Genomic DNA, 25,466 nt, shown 5'->3' with positions numbered 1-25,466 from the left:
TGATGCATTAGGTATAAACCTAATATAATACGTCAATTTGCCAAGAACTGCTTGCAATTCATGCAGGTTGCGAGGGGCGGGCAAATCACGAATAGCTGCTAAATGTGACTGGGAGGGATGAATGCCTTGAGCATTAATAACATGTCCCAGATACTCCAGCTCCGTAAGGAAAAATGAACGTTTATCGATGTTGCAACGTAGGCCTGCCTGAGACAACACTGTAAACAAACACTCCAAATTACGGAAATGTTCAGCAGGCGTCCGACCGGACACAACAATATCGTCTAAATAGTTGCAACACGATGGCACATTAGCCAGAAGTTGTGACAAAAAACGCTGAAAAACAGCTGGAGCTGACGCACAACCAAAAGGCAAACGCAGAAAACGGAACAACCCCAACGACGTGTTTATGACAAATACTGTTGTGATTGCTCGTCGAGGGGCAATTGCAAATATGCTTCACGGAGATCAATTTTGGAAAAGAAACGAGCTTCCCCTAACTTATCCATCAGCTCGTCCGGTCTGGGCAAAGGAAAAGAATCAATGACAGTCTGAGGATTAACTGTCGACTTAAAATCAGCACACAAACGTAACTTGCCAGACGGTTTCTTTATAATAACTAAGGGAGAAGCCCACTGGCTCGCTGAAACGGGTTGAATAACACCGTTGTTTTGCCAACGACGAAGTTCATCTTCTACAGGTGCCCGGAGGGCGTGAGGCACTGGACGAGCACGACAAAAGCGAGGCTGAGCATTATCTTTTAACGTAATATGAGCGGCAAAGTTCGCAGCACAACCTAGTTCGTCTTTAAATATGTCACTGTATCGTTTACACAAATCGGTTATGCTGTCTTGAGGAACAACAACAGAATTAATTTGCAACACATTGTCTTGGATAGACAGGCCAAACAAGTCAAAACAGTCTAATCCGAAAATGTTTACACTGTCTGTAGCGCGGAGCACTGTGAATGAAACTGTTTTTGTATTGCCACGGAATGTGGCTGGCACGCTACATACACCTAACACAGGAATTTGTTCGCCACTGTAAGTAGCCAAAGAATGTTTTGCCGCTGAAAGTTTAGGGCGGCCGATAGCCGCATACGTAGCACTATTGATGAGAATCACAGACGCACCAGTGTCTAATTGAAAATTGAAGGTCTTATCCTGGATGCGTAGCTTCACAAATAGTTTATTACACTGTCTCTGGATCGGTGCAGTGGAGGCGGAAGACACAAAATCAGCGCGTTTAGCGCGTGTTCGCTGCTTACGACAACTCGTGGGTTGGGCGGGTGGAACAACAACTCCCGCGTCACTTGCAGTCTGTACATCACTTTTCACAGCGTTGGAATTACGCTTAGGTCGCATAGCAGAGGGCTGGGTGGGTGGCTTATTGCGAACAAGTTTATTACCCACACGAACCGTGGAAGAGTCTTTAAACGCGACCTTCTGGGCGGGCTGGCTTTGAAGAACATGAATATCCATGGGCTGGGCAGCACTAGAATTGTTCTTGCGTTTACGCAAACAAACAGTCTGGATGTGTCCTTTCCTTTGACAAAAGTGACAAACCGCGTTTCTGAACGGGCAACGTTCACGGGGATGAGCAAGAACACACTTAGGGCAAGACTTAACTATCATTTTGCACACGCGGCTGACGAATGTGTTTAACATGACGCGGCCGGCTAGTGTTTACAGTCTGACTCTGCCGGTGGGGCCGCGGGCGTGACGTAACTTGCTTAGCACAGGCAATTTGAGAAATACATGGCTGATCTAACTCACACTCAGCATAGTCAAAAGTATCTTGGGCTTCAATGATGTTCATCACAGTCTCTAATGACGGGTCAGGCAACTTTAAGATAGCAGCACGAATACGAGAATCTGCAATGTTTTGCGTAATAGCGTCTCGTAACATGACATCACTGTAGGAAGCTCCACACACACAATTAAATCGGCACTGACGGGTGAGGCCCCGTAAATCGGTTAACCACTGTTTATTAGATTGATGTGGCAGTTTCTTTAATCTGAAGAACTTGAATCTGGCTGCTGCCACATGAACTCTCGACTCGAAATACTCAGCAAGCTTGTGAACAACAACGTCATAGTCTAAAGCTTCTGGCTGGGATTCCGGGAACAACTTACAAAGTAGTCGATAGATTTCCACGCCTGCAGTGGAAATTAAATAAAGCTGCCGCTCAGTACCTGTGATTTTGTAGACTGACATGTGCGCCTGCAACTGCGCGAAATATTCTCGCCGTTCTTCTCTGGATTCATTAAAAGCCCGGAACTGTGGTGCTGCCCGTGCTTGTTCCTTTTGTGTTGGAGGATTAGCCGCTTGTTTGGCGATTGCTTCCACCAGACTTTGTATTTGCTGACTCTGTAACAAGATCAACTGTTGTAATTCGGCAGACATAGTGAACACAAATTAAACCAGCCCCCAAAAGTTTATCGCTATAATTAGTATAACAAGAACAAGTTGAACCAGCCCTGCACACGAGTTCGGAAGACCTCGTCGCCAGTTTTGTGGCGGTGTTCGGAGCGACAAACACTTGGCTGTAGAAATGGCTTACGAAGTCACCGCCACACTTTTAATAGCGGGCCGACCGGTCCGCTGGAACAGTGAACAGAAAGATGAATACCCAAACACTCTGATTAAATAAAAGTCGGTACTTATCTTTATTGATGAAGATACAGTAACACAGTAGTGAACTCGGTGTCTACAGAAATCTGTCTAGTTCGAGTCGAAGCGGCTAGGTCAGCGTCGGCTGACGACAAACAACAACTCTGCTGCGATGAACACACAACTGACTAACAAGTACACAATTCGGTGGCGAGTATACAACTGAGCGGCGAATACAGAACTGTCCTAGCGCTCGCGACTCCAGCGCTTAAGAATCCAGAAGCCAGCGGTGGCGCGCGCAGACTTGCGGCGATTTCCTGTATCGCTGGCGCTGCTTATACGGACGGCGTCCGTACTTTGATGCTGCCAACCTTTTGGCAGCGGGCTCGGGTGGCATTACTGGCTAGGACATAACAGTGAACATTTCGATATTTGACGTCTCTTTATTCCTAATCGAGTCTCGATCAGACACACGAGCCATCTGGACTGACTGGCACAAAGAGCAGTGTTCTCTAGTGGTCTGTTGTGGTAAGCACTGTGTATAGTCAAACGACTGGGTTTAGAAGTCCTGCTACACATCTATGCTATGTAAGTCGGATACAGTCAGTTGTGGCCTACGCATTGGAATTTCTAGGATGGCCCTCATTATGTGCAGTCATGTATACACAGTATTCATGGAAGTTTACCTACCGACGTTATTGAAGGAGGTAAGCCTTGATGTCAGGAGGAAGAGGAGGATAAAAGCGCACCAGCGTCCTTTGAAGAACCAAATCAAGCAGTAATAACCAGTACTTTTGGCAATATATTTGTCGGCTGGGGAAGACCTCTAAATTGATCTGCAAGATCTCCTGGCCTCATCCCATCAGAATTTTTTCTTTGGGGCTACATTAAAGCCGAGGTGTGTCCTACTCTGTTGACTGTATCACGGTATTAAATTACATCTGGAGTGACTGCCATAATGAGCAGTGGTTACCATTGTGTACAGTCAAACAACAGTACCCCACCGGGTTCCGGCGTTTAGAGAACCTGCAACACAGCTGTGTTATGTTGGTTGCACTCAGCAGTGGCCCAATGTTTTTGCTCTCAAGTGTGCATTGGCCGCCTGAGAAGCGCAGGGCTCAAGTAAGGCCCAAGTAAGTAGTCGCCCACGACATCAGCAGATACGCAAAACGTCAGTATAATACGTGAGTTTTCATCTGACCACACATGCGAGTTGTGAATAGTCGCAACGACTTTTATCTGCTCTGCTTGTGTATTATCTACACATGCTCGCTGCTAGTGTGATATCGGTTTCCGACGCACGGCCACTTTACGAAATATACGAGGGCAGTTCAATAAGTTATGCAACACTTTTTTTTCTGAAACAGGGGTTGTTTTATTCAGCATTGAAATACACCAGGTTATTCCCCAATCTTTTAGCTACACAACACTATTTTTCAACGTAATCTCCATTCAATGCTACGGCCTTACGCCACCTTGAAATGAGGGCCTGTATGCCTGCGCGGTACCATTCCACTGGTCGATGTCGGAGCCAACGTCGTACTGCATCAATAACTTCTTCATCATCCGCGTAGTGCCTCCCACGGATTGCGTCCTTCATTGGGCCAAACATATGGAAATCCGACGGTGCGAGATCGGGGCTGTAGGGTGCATGAGGAAGAACAGTCCACTGAAGTTTTGTGAGCTCCTCTCGGGTGCGAAGACTTGTGTGAGGTCTTGCGATGTCATGAAGAAGGAGAAGTTCGGTCAGATTTTTGTGCCTACGAACACGCTGAAGTCGTTTCTTCAATTTCTGAAGAGTAGCACAATACACTTCAGAGCTGATCGTTTGACCATGGGGAAGGACATCGAACAGAATAACCCCTTCAGCGTCCCAGAAGACTGTAACCATGACTTTACCGGCTGAGGGTATGGCTTTAAACTTTTTGTTGGTAGGGGAGTGGCTGTGGCGCCACTTCATTGATTGCCGTTTTGTTTCAGGTTCGAAGTGATGAACCCATGTTTCATCGCCTGTAACAATCTTTGACAAGAAATTGTCACCCTCAGCCACATGACGAGCAAGCAATTCCGCACAGATGGTTCTCCTTTGCTCTTTATGGTGTTCGGTTAGACAACGAGGGACCCAGCGGGAACAAACCTTTGAATATCCCAACTGGTGAACAATTGTGACAGCACTACCAACAGAGATGTCAAGTTGAGCACCGAGTTGTTTGATGGTGATCCGTCGATCATCTCGAACGAGTGTGTTCGCACGCTCCGCCATTGCAGGAGTCACAGCTGTGCACGGCCGGCCCGCACGCGGGAGATCAGACAGTCTTGCTTGACCTTGCGGCGATGATGACACACGCTTTGCCCAACGACTCACCGTGCTTTTGTAAACTGCCAGATCACCGTAGACATTCTACAAGCGCCTATGAATATCTGAGATGCCCTGGTTTTCCGCCAAAAGAAACTCGATCACTGCCCATTGTTTGCAACGCACATCCGTTACAGACGCCATTTTAACAGCTCCGTACAGCGCTGCCACCTGTCGGAAGTCAATGAAACTATACGAGACGAAGCGGGAATGTTTGAAAATATTCCACAAGAAATTTCCGGTTTTTTCAACCAAAATTGGCCGAGAAAAAAAATGTGTTGCATTACTTATTGAACTGCCCCCGTATTTGTTTCTGTCTCTTGTTAGTTGGGGAGCTGAATTTTCGAACATTATGAATATCGTCATAATAATAATAATAACGCCTGGATTTCCTTCCCCGTGCTTCCCCAATTCGCCTTGCCTGCATTTCTAATGATCTCGACATCTACGTGACGTTAAACTCTGAATTTCCTTCCTTTCTACGAATTGTTGTTTCTATGATGTAAATAGTAGGGCAGGCAAACTAGACCGCCATGTAGAAGCACCTCGAACTCTTTCAGCTGATCTAACCCCAACTGCGAACATGTAGAAGGTATTGTGCACGAGACAACTGTCCAGACTGAAGAGGATCTCCTACTAAGCATTCCTCTGTCTGTGACATAGTTCGTGTAACACTGATGTTGGAGTATGTAAATTTGTACGCAAGTGACATCACTGTATAGAAGTTGGGGGATGCCACTCTGAAAAATTTCTGTGATTGCTGTACATTGTGCAATTAAATAAAAAATTGCTTGTACGGGGCCAAACCAAAGTTCACAGGGAAAATTTCGGAGGTTGTTTGAGGACAGGTTCTCAGTATTTTGGTATAAGGTACCCGCCGACTCTGGCAGCTCGTTAGAGGGCACTCGGATTTCGTTTGACTTCTTATCATCTTCTATTTTTTTTATTTGTATTGCAACGAAAATAGCTCTGCAATACTGCAAATGTGGACGGTATGCGCTGTGAAAAATGTCAAATCGGACACCTTTCAGCCGTCTAAATTTTCAGATAGTTATTTTATTTGGCTTCCAGTTGCGGCGATGTATTACGCTATTTTCACGCCGCTGGCCGACGTGTAGGATTCCCACTTCCGGTCCTGTCAAAATAGCGGCCAACATTCAGTGAATGAAAGATGTTTGACTTGACATTTGGTGCATTTGGTGCTAAACAGCCGAGATACCGCTACCATCTGTGAGAAGATGGACATACTGCTGTGTGTTTGGAAACAAACTTGCTCCATTCACTCACAGTATCTACTATTGGCAATAGTAGTGGCTAATGTACTCTTCAACCTAATGATTCCATTGAGTACTGTTCGGTTCTCTTTCCGATATGTTTCCAGCGCTTTTAATGGCACATTAACAGTGATAGACAACGATTCGCTTCCAGTTTTTCCATAATTTCCAAAGCTGTGCCGGAACAAAACCACAACCAGTAACGAGATCCACAATATGTATAATATTGGGTATATTTTTGTCAACCACGCAGATGAGTGTAAAATAGTGACAATAATCAACTAGCTTTGTGCAAAGTCAATGGAAGCATGGCATACAGTTACTGTGTAAAGGGAAGCACAAAACCAAATACAATCCTTTGACATAGCAACACAGTTAGACAAAAAGCAGCAATCACTTGTTTGTCATTTACAAAGAAACGACAGAAATAATTATATTTTATACGTGCCACATTAATCCACGCACAAATCCATAAACTAAGTTTATCTAATACGTCGCGGACTCACTGAACAAACTTCCGTTTAATATTAAAAACCATGAAAAATAAATAAAGAAAGCATACTCAGAAACAATAGTTGTATCGCGCACATATTGTGAAAACTCAGCACCAGGACTCAACTATAAAAAATGGCGAAGGTAACCGGATCATGAAGCGCACCTTACACAGACGTACGACACAAACAAGAACAGGAACAGAAACAGGTTCCTGTCTGTTGTTTGCTGGGGGACTTCCAGAATCCTCTGTTGCCGAGATGGACCAAGACAGGTCCTCTCGATGGTTTCACCCATTAATGGCCTGAATTTTGGTGTTATTAAGCAGTTACGCTGTTCTATATATTACGAGAATCGTGTGGCGAGTGTCTAGTGTCATATTAGCAATTGATGCTGAAAATATACTGTTGTGACTTAGCAAGACAGCCAAGTCACAACGAGAGGAAGCCGAAAGGCACGCGTTAAGCTCACGCAGATTGGCGTGAGGTCTGGAACAGTTAAAAGGAAATGAGAACTTAGAAAATGGACGCAGTTGCTGTAATACTTAACTTTAATCCACATTTGTAGAACATCGCTCTTGATGATACATCATCATCAGTTATCTGCTATGTTAGCAGGTCCTTTGCCTCTCCATTTTCTGCGATCCATTGCTTCCTTCTTAAGGCTGCTGTATGTTGTACCGTCCATCATGTCATCCAATATCTGGAATCTCTTCCTTCCTCGCTTCCTTTTCCCTTCTACATAACCTTCTAAAACTGTTTTTATCAGTCCGTCATTCTTTCTTAATATATGCCCAATCCAATTTCTTTTTCTTCTCTTTATTACATCTAGTAACTGCCTTTTCTCTCCCACTCTTCTCATTACCTCTTCATTTTTTACTCTGTCCATCCAACTTATTCTTTCCATCTTCCGCCATGTCCAGATCTCAAAAGCCTCCAGCCTTTCTCTGTCTTTTTTCCTCATAGTCCATGTTTCAGCGCCATATAGAAGAACACTCCGTACAAGACATTTTATGAGTCTCTTTCTGAGTTCTCTGTCCATACCGCTGCAGAAGATTCTCCTTTTCTTATAAAACGCCTCTTTTGCCATTGCTATCCTTGTTTTAATTTCTGTGGTGCACTTCCAGTCGGTGTCTATCCTGCTTCCAAGATACTTAGAATTTTGCACCTGTTCTAGTGTTTCTCCATTCAGCACAATTTTTATTTCCTTATTTCCTCCTATTGCCAATACTTTTGTTTTATTTGTGTTAATTTTCATTCCATATTTTTTTCCGTTAGTTGCAATGGTGTCCACCAAATCCTGTAATTCTTTTTCCCCTGTGGCTAGAAGGACCATGTCATCAGCAAATCTCAAGCACCCTACTCTTCTTCCTCCAATTTCTACTCCTTTGTCATCTAATGAGCATTGGTCAATCATATTTTCCAAGTACAGGTTGAAAAGAGTAGGTGATAAACAGCATCCTTGTCTTACTCCTTTTCCTAGTCTGATCCAGTTTGTACTTTCTCCTCTCACTTTAACTGAAACTTTTTGATTAAGGTACAATGAGTTTATAAGTCTTCTGGTTTTCCAGTCCACTCTCTTTTCCCTCATAATAGTCGCCAGCTTGTCCCAAACCACATTGTCAAATGCCTTTTCTAAATCAATGAAGCACATATATAGGTCTCTTCCTTTTTGAATAAACCTTTCTCCCAAGATTCGTAGGAGCCCTATTGCATCTCTGGTGCCCGTATTCCGTCTAAAGCCAAACTGCTCCTCGCCGAGATTCTCCTCTATTACTTTTTCAAGTCTTTTATTAATTATTCTTAACATCACTTTGGCTGCATGTGAAATGAGGCTGATTGTCCTGTGCTCGCTGCATTTCTTGGTTCCTTGTTTTTTCGGTAATGGAATGATTACTGTTGTCAAAAAGTCCTCAGGCCATTCACCACTGTCATATATTTTATTACATAACCTCAATATTTCTCTTATTCCATTGTGGTTCAAGCATTTTAGTATTTCTCCCGGTATTGTATCTGTACTTACTGCTTTGTCATTTTCCATTGCAGCAATGGCAGACTTTACTTCTTCCATTATGATGGTTGGTCCTTTCTCGTCATCACTTACACTGTTGTGTGATTCAAGTTCCAGAGTTTCTGGTTTGTTATTTGTGTCATATAGCTCTTTTATATATTCTTCCCATCTCTGGAGGACATCGTCACGATCTTTATACACTACCTCTTCGTCTTTACTCAAAATTTCCATTACATAATGATACATGCTTCACAATATTAATTACCAATTGAATTCGGCGCCTTGCTAGGTCGTAGCAAATGTAGCTGAAGGCTATGCTAACTATCGTCTCGACAAATGAGAGCGTATTTGTCAGTGAACCATTGCTATGAACGTCGGCTGTACAACTGGGGCGAGTGCCAGTACGTCTCTCTAGACCTGCCGTGTGGTGGCGCTCGGTCTGCAATTACTGACAGTGGCGACACACGGGTCCGACGTATACTACCGGACCGCGGCCGATTTAAATGCTACCACCTAGCAAGTGTGGTGTCTGGCGGTGACACCACATATATAACGTGGAACTTTATTTAAAATGGATAGCCGTTGACCGACGCGCCGGTCAAAAACCGGGAACTGTAGCGGCACTTCCTGGCATCCCCGGCGCCGCGGGCCTCATGAAGCCTGAGGTGAATGCCGTGCCCCAGGCAAAGGACGCGCTCGGGCTCGTCGTACGGACCATCATAGATGCCGTTACTGCAGCAGCGACCGCCGAAGTACGGGTGACTCTGGAGACGAATGCGAACGAGGTCCGTGAGCTGAAACAAAACAGGGCACGATTGCTAGAACAGAAGCCGATCGAGGAATCAGACGAGCTTGAACAATATCAAGACGAAGTGATCTCAGATTGCTCGGGATTCCTAAGAACAGCAGCGAGAACACCGAGAAGTTAGTGATTCTTGCCCTAGAGAATCTAAGCCTGCGAGTAAACACTGAATGTTACAGAGAAAAGTCATAGAATGGAGCTACGGTGCCAACACCTCCAAAACATAGAACAAAGAATAGTGTAATTTGTAGCGTACAGGAAAGCATCTGAAACCTTTAGAGCGAAGAGGAATCTCCCGAAATCAGGTCTGACGATACGCCAGAATCTCATTTCTGAAAGACTACCTATTTTGAACAGCGAGATCTCGTGATTTGGGCAACAAAACGTGTGGGCGATGGCAGGATAATGGTGAAGAGTGAAAATGGGAAATAATGTCTGCAGATGAACTCTAAATGCTGAAAACACGTGAATTCTCGCTGTCTCTAGTCTATATGTTTATAATTATTGTGTCTTTATTTCATAAAGAACCAATTTATTTTTGTAAGACTTTCCTTAAAATGATTTCTTGTTACTAACATTAGTTTTTTAGCTCTGCCTGTAGTACTAATTATAAATTATCTGCCGGCCCTGGTGGACGAGCGGTTCTAGGTGCTACAGTCTGGAACCGCGTGACCGCTACGGTCGCAGGTTCGAATCCTGCCTCGGGCATGGATGTGTGTGATGTCCATAGGTTAGTTAGGTTTAAGTAGTTCTAAGTTCTAGGGGACTGATGACCTCAGAAGTTAAGTCCCATAGTGCTCAGAGCCATTTGAACCATTTTGAACCATAAATTATCTGTTCAATTTTGACACTTCCAATACCAATATAGTTCGTTATCTCACTATTACCTCACAACTCTCACAGCGCTGTGATTCCATTTTATTTAGCAGCTTACTATCACATTACTGTTGTTACTCATCATTAGAACCATTAACAGTACTCTCTACTCTATCTTGCCTTTAATACTGATGTGTCAAGATTACTCTAGCTCTCCTTAGAGAGTTTCTTCTTCAGTCGGCTGTTCAATGACTACTGCGAAGCCTGCTGGTCGTGCCCACAAAACCTCTCTTCTCCCTTTTACTTTTGGATATACCACTCCTCTACCTCAAAGTGCCCCAGGATGCATTATTCCCCCCACCCTCGGTGGCCCAGTGTCACTGATATCCGTAAGTGCCATCCTTGCAAGATTTGCATATGAGCGTACTAAGCTCCATATTACACTCAAAGATGTCTAGTTTATGCCAGCAAATCTTGACGACTTCTGTCATTGTTTCAAGATGTAGATACCCATGTAATACTTCTGTCGTAGATCTGGCTCAAACCAAGTATTCCTATAAGTCTGGTAAGGCTAGAAGGCTGTATCTTGCCAAGACACGAAAGATGTAATCGATGGAGGATGGGGCATGGGTTTGGAGCACACATATGTTCTGATTTGTCACCTACTGAGCTACACGCATCCAACAATAATGAAGATAAACAAGTGGAATATATGAAACTTCCTGGCAGATTAAAACTGTGTGCCAGACCGAGACTCGAACTCGGGACCTTTGATTTTCGCGGGCAAGTGCTCTACCAACTGAGCTACCTCGTCTCCTACCTTCCAGGAGAGCTTCTGTAAAGTTTGGACGGTAGGAGACGAAGCACTAGCAGAAGTAAAGCTGTGAGGACGGGGCGTGAGTCGTGCTTGGGTAGCTCAGTTGGTAGAGCACTTGCCCGCGAAAGGCAAAGGTCCCGAGTTCGAGTCTCGGTCTGGCACACAGTTTTAATCTGCCAGGAAGTTTCATACCAGCGCACACTCCGCTGCAGAGTGAAAATCTCATTCTGGAAATGGAATGTATGTTCATAGAGATCAAATCCCTTGCGGGGACTTGTACGTGAATAACTGTTCAAAAAATCGATTTTTAATTTTTGTCTTAAAAATACCCTGTAGTCTTCTGAAAGAGAAGAAGTTTGCTTCCAGGAAAATGGAACACAGGAAGAACCAAAATTAGAGGAATTTAAAAGTGGCTGCACACACCACGACGTTCCCATGGCACCCAGTCAGCTGTGTTAAAAATAAAGTTTTGCTCTCATTTGTTTCATTTTTATGACTTTTTAGTCCCTTAAGTTGGCTAACCTGCGAAAGCTTTACAGTTGCTCATATTTTGTTTATACAGAGAGTTTACTCGTTATCTGCTGGTGTTTTGGCGCGAATTTTTGTTTACAGCGAAGTAACTGTGTGTATGAGTTTCTTATTGAGTGCGTGAGTTTCTTATTCCACTTGAAAACAATGGGAAGAATTAAGAAGCTCGGTGTTAAACAACGTAAATTTTATCGAAATCGGTTCACCGAACGAATTAACGCTGCTAATACTCAAATAGAACATGATACGATACTTGAATCAGCTTCAACTAGTCCAAGTGCTTCGAAGCTAAAACTGAAATATTTGGACAATGGGCTTGACAGTATTAATGCTAATAATACTGAGACGCCAACTATCGATACAGGCTGAGTTATTGTTGAACTGTCTGCTCTATCTGAACTAACTTTACATGGTAGGACTCAGAATCGAAATGAAAGTTTCAACAATTGTATGTGGGAACGGATTCCAAAAACTTTGAAAATAGGTGTGCTAGATGCCGTTCTACATTTCAGTGATGGTGCAGTGTCAAGACTTAATGTTATGTAACTGATGGAAATGCCTGGTGGACTAAATATGCAAAGAGCTCTAACAGCCATTGACCGAAGGAGACTGTTTGAAGCAGAGAAATCATTGTTGGAAGCCACCAAAGAAGCAATAATAAGAAGAAGAAGCGTGGAAAAGAGAAGGGAGCAAGAACAACACAGGAAACAAGATGAATATGGACCTGGGATGCATTAGTGCCAAGCAAGTTTGACAGAAAAAGCAAGTTTTAACTTTAACTTGAATTTCCCGAAAGTTAAATTATTTCATGTTCTGGCACACTTTGGCCAAAAAATATTAAAGATAGAGAGCTGAAATTTTGTATACTGTCTTCAAATATACTTAAATAAAAAGTAGACAACTCTTGTGACTTAACTTCGAAAGTAAAATTCTTTTTTTGAAGAAAAACCCTGAATTCATTTCCAAAATTTTTGATAATCATACTTAAGATTTTTCGTACCACAGTTTATGACAGCACCATCTTTTCAATAGTCTGCTTTAAAGATAAGAGGGTAAAGAACTTACAGGAAGAAATAAACCTTCTACTTTGTTTGAATTTTGAGTAATGTGTACCTATGATGTACATAAATAGTTAGTATGATTTACATCACTTGCAACGAAAAAATACAATTAAAAAAAAAGTTAGAGCTACAGCTGCGGTTGACACGTAAAAATGTTCCCAAAATATGTCTTTGAAAATGGTAAGCATTATATGGGCTTACAAACCTTATTATTTGAGTTACACTGTTTAGAAAACTGACAATTTTTTCAAATTTTCGGCTGGTATTCACGGACCAGTCCCCTTAACAGGAAGTGCCTGTGTCATCAACAAACCTTCTACAGTAGTTGGATTTGTGTGCTTCGAAATGGCTCTCTCAAGTATAGAATCGACAATCGAGCATATAACTATACCTGGTGACACTGACACATGTTTTCTGTACAACAGTCCTTCCAGTGTGTAATTTAAGTTGATGCTTTCTTCTTCAAAGCATGTCACCACTTCAGCTTGTTCCTTCCTACCATATATATATATATATATATATATATATATCTGCAATGAAATCCACAACAGAGTAATTCGTGCCTCAGAAGTATCTGCTCCTGGCACATCCATCCGTGACATAATTTTTATGATGCATTCGCTTGAATGTCTCAGAAAGAAACGACAACTGACTACATGAAAAGACTTCGAAAGCATTAATTTATCTGAACTTGCAATTGAGATGCAAGAAATGGCTTGGAGAACGTCTTCTATTTCCTTCTCGGACATAAACGAAAAACTTCATGGATTCACTAACAAACTTATTCAGCTATATACTATAATATGTTTCCGTAGCTCATGAAACTGAGATGTTGCATATTAGGCATACTAGCTAGCTACACCCCACATCTGAAAACCATATTGTTTACAATCAGAAGCGAAACATAGTTAAGCTGTGGGAAATGAATAACTCAGGCATGCTCATACATCAACCGACAACAGAAATGAATGATGAAGCTTATTATTAACTCACTACTGCCCACTATCACATATATTTTCAACGCCTTCTTAACCAAAAGTGTTTTACCTGAGCCCATGGAACAGGGACTAGTTAAATCATTACCTAATAAGATCGTTGTCACAGCCCCTCTGATTACCGACCTATCTGCGTTCTTCCTGCACTGTCCAAGGCCCTAGAATATATAGCCCACGACCATCTAACAAACTACCTACATTCACGCGTCCTACTAGACGAATATCTATCAAGTATCCATAAACATCGCAGCACAACATCTGGCCTAATAAACGTAACAGATGATCTGAGCTTGCCATGGATGCACAAGAGGCTACTATCATAGGCTTCTTTGACTTCAGCGAAGTCTTTGACATTGTCAACTTGGACATTTTACTTGCCAAATTTAGTAGCTTAAATTTCTCGCCAAGTGCAATGCAGTTGTTTCGCTGATACCTGACGTTGTAATGTCCCCGCAGAAAATACCCTCTACCACGCACTAATTAATCATTTTCAATCAAACCATCCACATTCATTCACTTTGGAAAAGTTATCTGGTCTGATTTTCTCGCAATATATGCGGCGACAGCTCGACGACGCCAAAGTATTTTCTAGTGCGTTTATTCTTTGAAATAACAGAGATGCATATATGCATTCTCCATGGTTGTTAGAGTGGTAACTAGGACAGCTTCTGGAGTATCTGTTGAGGGATTGACGTGTTTCTTCTCGCTGAAGCGAGCCAATTAACATTTGTGCCGCTAGCGGTTTGTTTGAAGAGAAAGAGACTGTAAACGGAAAATAATTAAGACGGGGAATCACCGGAGATGTGGACATGTAATGGAGATGTATTTAACACACAATTTCCTTCATAAATAAGGTTTGTGACTTCTTTGTTCTGGAGTGAATGAACGAACGAGTTTTTTCTGAATCATTTGATGATCACGTTGGCCCTGTAATTAGTGGGGAAGTTTCAGCTGTGTCGAAGAGAGCCTGCAATCACTGAGTCTGTGTTAAATCGTCCAAAAAGGCTTCGTACACACCTGGAATTCGCAATCTTTCGTAAAAGGAACAAATTGTCCACACGATTGATTCTCCCGACTGAATGCAGTGTTTAACAGTAATAATAAATGTAAAGATCTCTTAAAGCAAGCCAGCCGCTGATTACCAAGACGAAGGACTACACCAAAGATTATATTTGGCTGATTTCACGTAATGAAATATTATATTAAAAACTGTACATAGATAAAGGAGAGAAAGAGAGAGAGCGAATGAAAATAGAGATAATACTAATAATCCTCCATTAGTCTAACTTTTCGCCTGTCTTATCACGGATCAGCCAAGAAATGGGAGGCCCTTACTTTACTGTATGGATTTATGTGTGAAGGTGAAGGGATCTTAAAGGCAACAGATACACGTCTATACAGACAAGACAATACACAGAGTTAGCGGCTAGCTGCAATCATCATCTATTCTTAGATGAAGAGACGGCAACTTATTATCCGAACATTTAAAAACGTTAAAACGTCTCGCCACCAATGCGCCATGAACGACACCATGAAGCCACAGTGGAGGCTTCTTGTGTCAGGCGTCCCCCAGGGTTCGATATTAGGCCCTATACTCTTTTCATTGGATATAAACAATGTGTCATCAGTTTAGTCCTACTGCAAATACCGCATGTACGCTGATGGCCCTCAGCTATATGCAAGTGCAAAACCAATAAGTCTGAAGACAACTATCAAGAATGTCAGTACAGACCGGTGTGCATTATCAAAATGGGTGCAGCATGTAGGGTTAAATTCAACCCATCCAGAACCCGAGAGGTACTGTTGGTTGTAACAGGCTCATTAGCCCGACATATCGGGAATCCCCACAATATTTGACCCACTAATGGATAAAACATCAACTTCTCTCCTTCAGCAAAGAGTCTAGGAGTAATAATAGATGAAAATCTAAATTGGAGTGAGCACTTAAATGCAGTGTGGAAGAAGGCATCAGCACCTCTCCATGTCCAACAAAACTATAAAAGACTCTTCCCTCTTAACCTGAAAATGAAACTTATACAAACTCTTATACTTGCAATTATTGATTACAGTTATGTTATTCTCGAAGGCCTTTTTCAGGGAAGCTCACGGCTCTTGGAACTGGTTATGAGTGCCTGTGTACGATATATCTGAAACGTTCGCCATACTATGTACCTATCCTGGCTGTGTGCGCCCAAGCGCATAGATTTCCATACCCTATATTTTCTCTACTGTCTTATCAACGAACACTATCCCTCAAATCTCTTCCCTACTTTAACACTCTTCTCTGAACAACATCCATTCCTATCAGAGGAAAATCCTTTCTGTCCCACCCGTTGTTCAGTCGCTTGACTGAAGCCCTTCTCAGTAGCGGGAATCCAACTCTGGAATAACCTCCCGCTTTATACTAGATAATTGAATTACATCTCCTGATTCAGAAGACAGTTAATTACATGTCTACAGAAGCATCAATAATGACTACCACTGTCCCTGTATGCACCACTTGTCTTTATACATACTTCTTTCTAACCAAATCGTCGTCATTTCCCAATATTCCTGGCTGATGTAGTCTCCTTAAATTTCGTTTCCCCAGAACTCGCTATACCAGAAAACATCTATTTTATATAGCTACAAATCCTTTTTATGTCTTCCAATATAATTAGTGTAATTATTGTAATTCTTATTACGATTATTACTATTATTATTGTCACTGCTAGTGGCAGCAGCTGCAGTGATAAAAGTACTGCCAGTATTAACTCTATTAGTTCATAGTGGGTATTACTTGCTCACATTGCCGCTTCAGGCACTCAAATCCTTTTAATACTATTTGTCGTATTAAAAGCGTTATTTCTTAGGTACCTATGATGTAAAAAAAAGGCACTGTATTTGTGGAGTCCTGGTCCGATGTAAGAGAGGACCTGATGACCCTAATGAAATCAGGTTAAATAAAAAAAAAAAAAATATCTAACAAGGTACATGTTTTCATGTGAAGCTAAATTTTTGAAAGAAAAGTTTTTGTCTATAAAGTCATTTTATCAAGACGGAAAATATGGAAAAAATTATAAGAAATCAATTCAAAAATATATTTATTCTCGTGACAATGGAAAACGTGAAATATGCACAAACACTGTGAAAATAGAATTTGAAGGTAGCTTTCACATATCACACACAACCATTTTCTATACTCTATGAATCTGTTGGAGCAAGTATGTCCACTAAATACAGTTCATGAACAAACCAGCAGAATTACTGAGGCGAGTAGGAAGGTTTCAAAACAATGTCTATGATGTAAAATAAGACACAGTTACTTCAGAGTTTCCTGGAACGGAGGAGATGGTGGTTTGAAATGATTTATGGGGAAAACACGCACTGTGCCACGTACGAACGCAAGCCCCTCACTTGATAGCTCATATATTTTATATTTACACCTCAAGGGCCGTAATATTTCTCTGCAAATCCGAAAGCTTCTTGCTAGATAGTGTGAAATAGTTACATAATCGACTGTTGGTTAGTGAAGCTAAGTCGATCGTGACATCTAGCAACACACTATTTGACTCTAACCTAACCTGATATTCGGTTTCTTATACATAAGACATGTTTATAACAACGGCAAAATATTTCTGATTGCCTGTTGATACAGTAGATAGTATACAGTCCATCTGCAATTGTGTTTTAGGATTCCTGTAAGAAATCTATATTTCAAATATTGAAACCAGTTAAATTTTTCACGCTATATTTTGCTTCCATGACGGATCTATAACACAGTTCCATTGGAGGAACCACTAATTTCGCTGGTTTCAAAATGGTATCAAGTTTTAACGAAGGAAGTTGTAGTTCAATACCGATTTTCAATTAAACGACTGTGTTAAAAAGTAATATTCATAGTAAAGGACAAAAGATAGTGATGACAACTTACTGCGGTAACCAAAAAGCATTAAGTAAATAAATATTTAATAAAATATTAATCTTAATAATTCTCCATAACTTTCGAAATATTACAGACTCGTAAAATCTAAAAGCAGTTTCGGAATCAGCATAAAAATTCCTTTAAGATGAGTTCTTTTACACTTCTTTTCGTAGTCGTTTTAAATTTCGTATAAAGCACATTTATTTTATTCGCTGAGATGGTAGAACGAGTAACGAAAAGAGTGGTTGACTCAAATATGGATGCTGCAACATTACTATACTTTCCGAATTATTTATTACACAAGGAAAAACTCTTTTGACTTAAAAATAATATAACTTGGAACTGCGCTAGCCATCAAGCAGTTTAATTCTACTCCATTTTTGTGACTTCACGTCTCTTAAACAGTTCACTAGAGGCATGTCTATTAACAAGTGTTTTAGGGATGCCAAAAGGCATTTCATGGTGAGCTGATGTTGAAACAGGCCACAGAAACCAATCGTACTTGTATTCCTATGGATGCCTTCCAGAGGTAGGTTGGCAACAGTGGGAAACCTTGGCCGACGGCTCTTATTACTGTGAGCTTCTATCGAGAACTGTGTTGGTTGGTAGGCGAGGTCATTCGTCCCATCGGCTTAGGGAAGGATGGCGTTATAAGGAGAAACAATACTGGCGTTCTACGAATCGAAGGGTGGAATGTCAGATCCCTTAATCGGGCAGATAGGTTAGAAAATTTAAAAAGGGAAATGCATAGGTTAAAGTTAAGTGTAGTGGGAATTAGTGAAGTTTGATGGCAGTAGGAACAGGACTTCTGGTCAGGTGAATACAGGGTGAGAAATACAAAATCAAATAGGGGTAGAACAGGAGTAGGTTTAACAATGAGTAAAAAAAAAAAAAAAAAATAGAAACGCGGATAAGCTACTGTGAACAGCGCACTGAACGCATTATTGTAGCCGAGATAGACACGAAGCTCACACCCGCCGCAGTAGTACAGGTTTATATGCCAACTACCTCCGCAGATGAGGAGTAGATTGAGGAAATGAATGATGAGAAAAAAGAAATTATTCAGATAGTTATGGGACACGAAAATTTATAATCATCTGGTGTTGAAATTCGATAGTAGGAAAAGGAAGAGAAAGAAAAATAGTAGGTGAATATGGACTGGGGGAAAGAAATGAAAGAGGGAGCCCCCTGGTAGAATTTTGCACAGAGCATAATTTAATCATAGCTAACACTTGGTTTAAACATCATGAGAGAAGGTTGTATACGTGGAAGAGGCATGGAGACACCAGAAGATTTCAGATTGATTATATAATGGTTAGACGAGATTTAGAAAACAGATTTTAAATTGTAAGACATTTCCAGGAGCAGATATTGATTCTAACCACAATTTCTTGGTTATGAATTGCAGATTAAAATTGCAGAAACTGCAAAAAACCAGGAATTTAAGTATATGGGACCTGGATAAACTGAAAGAACCAGAGGATGTAGACTAATGAAGTAGTGAAGGCAGAAGAGGATCAAGTAATTAAAAAGACGAGGGCTAGTAGAAATCCTTGGGTAACACAAGAGATATTGAATTTAATCGATGAAAGGAGAAAATATAAAAATTTAGTAAATGAAACAGGCGAAAGGGAATAGAAATGTGTAAAAAATGAAACTGACAGGAAGAGCAAAATGACTAAGCAGGAATGGCTGGAGGACAAATGTAAGGATGTAGAAGCATATATAACTAGGGGTAACATAGATACTGCCCACAAAAAAATTAAAGAGACCTTTGTAGAAAAGAGAACCACTTGCATCAGTATACAGTATGTGGAGGGTCTATACAATTTATGAATATGGAAGAGGACGTAGAGAAAGATGAGAAAGAATGTATGATACTGCGTGAAGAATTTGACAAAACACTGAAAGACATGTCGAAACAAGGCCCCGGGAGTAGATAACTACAGATAACCTTGGGAGAGCGAGCCTTGAGAGAGCGAGCCAAGACAAAACTCTTCCATTTGTTGAGCAAGATGTATGAGACAGGCGAATTACCTTCAGATCTCAAGAAGAATATAATAATTCGAATCCCAAAGAAAACAGGTGTTGACAGGTGTCAAAATTACCGTGCTATCGGTTTAATAAGGCATGGTTGTAAAATACTAACACGAATTTTTTACAAACGAATGGGAATACTGGTAGAAGCCGACCTCGCGGAAGATCGGTTTGTATTATGTAGAAATGTTGGAACACGCAAGGCAACACTGACCCTACAACTTATCTTAGAAGATGGGTTAAGGAAAGGCAAACCTACGTTTCTAGCACTTGCAGACTTAGAAAAAGCTTTTGACAATGCTGACTGGAATACCCTCTTTTAAATTCTGAAGGTGTCAGGTGTAAAATACAGGGATCAAAAAGCTCTTTACAATTTGTACAGAAACCATGTGGCAGTTATAAGAGTCGAGGGGCATGAAAGGTAAGCAGTGGTTGAGAAGGAGTGAGACAAGGTTGTAGCCTATCCCCGATGTTATTCAGTCTGTATATTGAGCAAGCAGTAAAGGAAACAAAAGAAAAATATGGAGTAGGAATTAAAATCCATGGAGAAGAAATAAAAACTACGAGTTTTGCGATGTCATTGTAATTCTGTCAGACACAGCAAAGGACCTGGAAGAGGAGCTGAACGGAATGGACAGCCTAGCCTCTTGAAAGGAGGATGTAAGATGAACATCAACAAAAGCAAAACGAGGATAATGGAATGTAGTCGAATTAAATCAGGTGATACTGAAGGAATTAGATTGTGAAATGTGACACTAAAAGTAGTAAATGAGTTTTGATATTTGGGAAGCAAAATAACTGATGACGGTCGAAGTAGAGAGGATATAAAATGTAGACTGGCTATGGCAAGGAAAGCGTTTCTGAAGAAGATAAATTTGTTAATATCGAGTATAGATATAAATGTCACCAAGTCCTTTCTGGAAGCATTTGTATAGGCATGTATGGAAGTGAAATATGGACGGACGATAAACATTTTAGACATGAAGAGAATAGAAACTTTTGGAATGTGGTGCTACAGAAGAATGCTGAAGATTAGATGGATAGATTACGTAACTCGTGAGGAGGTACTAAATAGAATTGGGTAGAAGAAGAATTTGTGGAACAACCTGATTAGAAGAAGGACCGGTGTGTAGGACACGTTCTGAGACATCAAGAGATCACCAATTTAGTATTGCAGGGAAGCGTGGCGGTTAAAAATCGTAGAGGGAGACCAAGAGATGAATACACTAAGCAGATTCAGAAGGATAGGTTGCAGTAGTTATTCGGAGATGAAGAGGTTGCACAGGATAGAGTAGCATGGAGAGCTGCATAAAACCAGTCTCTGGACTGAAGATCACAGCAACAACAAGTTGGATTAATGACGTCAGTTTAATGGAGACTATTTTTTGTTGACGTCAAGCTAGTATACGACACTAGTGCCGCTGAACAGATATGGGATGTAATGTCACAACGCTCAAAACTGCATATTACTTTAGTGGGGCAATATGTCCCACCAGCCATGAAAGGGTGCACGGATGTACACTACCAATTTTATACAAGCACCCTTGCGATGTTCAATACTGTAGCAGACGGTTGGCACGTAGGCGTTACTTCAGAAGTCTGGCAGAGGCAATAGGGGCGTTCTATTAGCCATCCTTCAGGAGCGGAAAGATAGGACGAGGTGGAGGCAGGCACGGAACGGAGCGATCTTGGTGCAGAGTGGGGATGGAGGGTGGGGGGGTGGAGAGGAAGCAAATGCAGCCACTCCACAGGGGGCGGGGGCAGGCGCGAGCCCAGAATAGGGAAGCTGTTAAATGAAAGATTGGGAACACGATACACGTCATCACGCCTGTAATGAGCGTGCCCAGAACAGAAGCACATGGCGCTGAGCCTATGCACAATGACTAGCCACTTCTTTTATTTTGCTCCTCGCCGCGGACAGGTCCGGGCTTATCTCGCTATATTAACCTTTTGTCAGCGCAGACAGGCAGTTCCGCCGCGCAGCGTAGAGCCACATACTTGGCCACTGCTGACGAGGGGACACCGCCTCCCCGGGATTCGCCCATATGATACGCTCGTTATAATCGTTTATTGTGCGCGGAAATTGATTCTCAGAAACCGCGCGCAGGCCTGTGGGAAAGTCGCGTGCGGGTGTCTGCCTGCAGGTGACGGAGATGCGCCGGGGATAACAACACGCTGCCCAATACAGTGTCAGCCAAGGACAGGTATGACTTTCTCCAGTTTTACGTAGCGGAACTAACTATTTTATTTTGATACACGTCATAAACTCTTTTGATGATTAATGCTTATAACGACCATAGAGCTAGACACGACACCAGCTTTGCCAGATGGGAGCTATATATTTCCACTGTTTGTGTAGAACGTGACGAAACATTAAATCAGCGTGTTTTGGAGACATCTCTGTATAATCCCTTAACATGTTTTTAACCTTTGAATGATGAGCAGGTGGAAGTGCTAAAATGCAAGATATAGGTCTGTTAGATCCCTAATTTAAAACTGACCAAAACGTTAGCAATGAAACACTTTTAACGAATTTGACGGCAGAGTGTACAAAAAAGTACTTACTACACTACTGGCCATTAAAATTGCTACACCACGAAGATGACGTGCTACAGACGCGAAATTTAACGGACAGGAAGAAGATGCTGTGATATGCAAATGATTAGCTTTTCGGAGCATTCACACAAGGTTGGCGCCGGTGGCGACACCTACAACGTGCTGACATGAGGAAAGTTTCCAACCGATTTTTTAATACACACACAGCAGTTGACCGCCGTTGCCTGGTGAAACGTTGTTGTGATGCCTCGTGTAAGGAGGAGAAATGCATACCATCACGTTTCCGACTTTGATGAAGGTCGGATTGTAGCCTATCGCGATTGCGCTTTATAGTATCGCGACACTGCTGCTCGCGTTGGTTGAGATCCATTGACTGTTACCAGAATATGGAATCGGTGGGTTCAGGAGGGTAACACGGAACGCCGTGCTGGATCCCAACGGCCTCGTATCACTAGCAGTTGAGCTGTAACGGATCGTGCAGCCACGTCTCGATCCCTGAGTCAACAGATGGGGACGTATGCAAGACAACAACCATCTGCACGAACAGTTCGACAACGTTTGCAGCAACATGGACTATCAGCTCGGAGACCGTGGCTGCGGTTACCCTTGACGCTGCATCACAGACAGGAGCGCCTACGATGGTGTACTCAACGACGAACCTGCGTGCACGAATGGCAAAACGTCATTTTTTCGGATGAATCCAGGTTCTGTTTACAGCACCATGATGGTCGCATCCGTGTTTGGCGACCTCGCGGTGAACGCACATTGAAAGCGTGTATTTGTCATCGCCATACTGGCGTATCACCCCGTGTGATGGTATGGGGTGCCATTGGTTACACGTCTCGGTCACCTCTTGTTCGCATTGACGGCACTTTGAACAGTGGACGTTACATTTCATATGTGTTACGACCCGTAGCTCTACCCTTCATTCAATCCCTGTGAAACCCTACATTTCAGCAGAATAATGCACGACCGCATGTTGCCGATCCTGTACGGGCCTTTCTGGATACAGAAAATTGTTCGACTGCTGCCCTGGCCAACACTTTCTCCAGATCTCTCACCAATTGAAAAAGTCTGGTCAATGGTGGCCGAGCAACTGGCTCGTCACAATACGCCAGACACTACTCTTGATGAACTGTGGGAACTGTGGTATCGTGTAGAAACTGCATGGGCAGCTGTACCTGTACACGCCATCCAAGCTCTGTTTGACTCAATGAGCAGGCGTATCAAGGCCGTTATTACGGCTAGAGGTGGTTGTTCTGGGTACTGATTTCTCAGGTTCTATGCACCCAAATTGTGTGAAAATGTAATCACTTGTCAGTTCTAGTATAATAAATTTGTCCAATGAATACCCTTTTATGATCTGCATTTCTTCTTGGTGTAGCAATTTTAATGGCCAGTTGTGTATGATAATGTGGTCTTCACTTTAACATAACATAAAGAAATCCTAAATGACGCTATAATTTTCCTGAAATTAAAGAGCAAACTTCAAAGTTGGCCGTTAATATTTCTTGGGAAACTTGGCCACTGATTCTGCTGTAGTGTGGATACACAAACTCTGAGATATTATTATCGCGAGTAGTAGCGAGCGAACAATTGTTGAGAAGGGTCGGAAGTGGTCGGACGCATGGTGAGTTGGAGAGAAGTCACGCGACATGAGAGGTCGCAGCCTGCCGTGATCGTGCTAGTAACGTCGAAGGAGACTTTCGTATTAATTTGAGGATATTTTGGTAATTTGCCTTTTTGCCATACGTAGCTGTTGCTTGCTTGCGTACAGGAGGAATTTTCTCAGATTTGTGTATGCACACATTGAGAGTAATATTCACATCTTTGTTGTGACCAGATATGTTAGTATCGATTATAGACATTGTGCAATAATTAAAGTTGTTGTTAATGAAATTGTGGAAGAAAAGGAAAGTCCGAGTAAAGTTTGTCAGTGTTTAAATTGTCAGTTTTCAAAATATGGTAAATTAAACGCTTTTATTGGTTTATTTCATTTTTTGTACCACTTAAGGCTTGTTGAACCATTCTCTCCTGATCATTTTGTTTCTATATACATGTATAAATGGGAGTAGTTGTGTCTGTAGTTGTGACAATGCATTGCACTCTGCATGGATCTCAGTATTTCTTTTGAACTGTTTTAGCATGTTGCTGGATGCAGAATATTCACGCTGTTTCAGCGGCAAGACGGGGCAGGTTGTCTGTTGCGTGCAGCATTTTTGTATTAATTGTTAGGAGATGTTAGAAAATATTTCTATAATCGATGTCAGATACAATAATAAATTTTTGCTTTTTTTTCAATCAGAATACTAATATTGTCAGAGATTGAGCTTTACACATTTACGCACGTCTTTCACCAGAACAATAATAATTATAAATATATAAAGTAAACGATTTCACAACTTCAAAGTTTACTAGGTCCACAAAGTGCTCTCAAGAAGACACACTGTTTACACACTTTACAGAGACTTACACTGTTACTTTGCAAATATATTTTTGTGCACCGCAGTATGTTTGACCACTTTTTCTATTCAAATCATATATTTCTGAAAAAATACTAAATATAAACTATGTGATCAAAAGTATCCGGATACCTGGCTGGAAGTGACGTACAAGGTCGTGGCGCCCTCCATCGGTAATGCTGGAATTCATTATGGTACTGGCCCACCATTAGCCTTGATGACAGCTTCCACTCACAGGCATGCGTTCAGTCAGGTGCTGGGAGGTTTCTTGGGGAACGACAGCCCATTCTTCAAGGAGTGCTGCACTGAGGAGAGGTATCGATGTCGGTCGATGAGGCCTGGAACGAAGTCCGCGTTCCAAACATCCCAAAGGCGTTTTATAGGATTCAGGTCAGGATTCTGTGCAGGTCAATCCATTACAGGGATGTTACTGTCGTGTAACCACTCTGCCACAGGCCGTGCATTATGAACAGGTGCTCGATCGTGTTGAGAGATGTAATTGCCGTCCCCGAATTGCTCTTTAACAGTGGGAAGCAAGAAACTGCTTAAAACTTCAATGTACAGCTGTGCTGTGATAGTGCCACGCAAAACAACATGAGGTGCAAGCCCCTCCAGGAAAAACACGACCACACCATAACACCACCGCCTCCGAATTTTACTGTTAGCACTACACTCGCTGGCAGATGACGTTCACCGGGCATTCGTCCTACTGTCGGTTCGACACATTGTGTACCGTGACTCGT

Source organism: Schistocerca piceifrons, chromosome 3 (genome assembly GCF_021461385.2).
Source record: "Schistocerca piceifrons isolate TAMUIC-IGC-003096 chromosome 3, iqSchPice1.1, whole genome shotgun sequence".
Classification (NCBI taxonomy): domain Eukaryota; kingdom Metazoa; phylum Arthropoda; class Insecta; order Orthoptera; family Acrididae; genus Schistocerca; species Schistocerca piceifrons.
The sequence above is the reverse complement of the archived record's forward strand: the minus strand, read 5'-3'. Positions refer to the sequence as shown.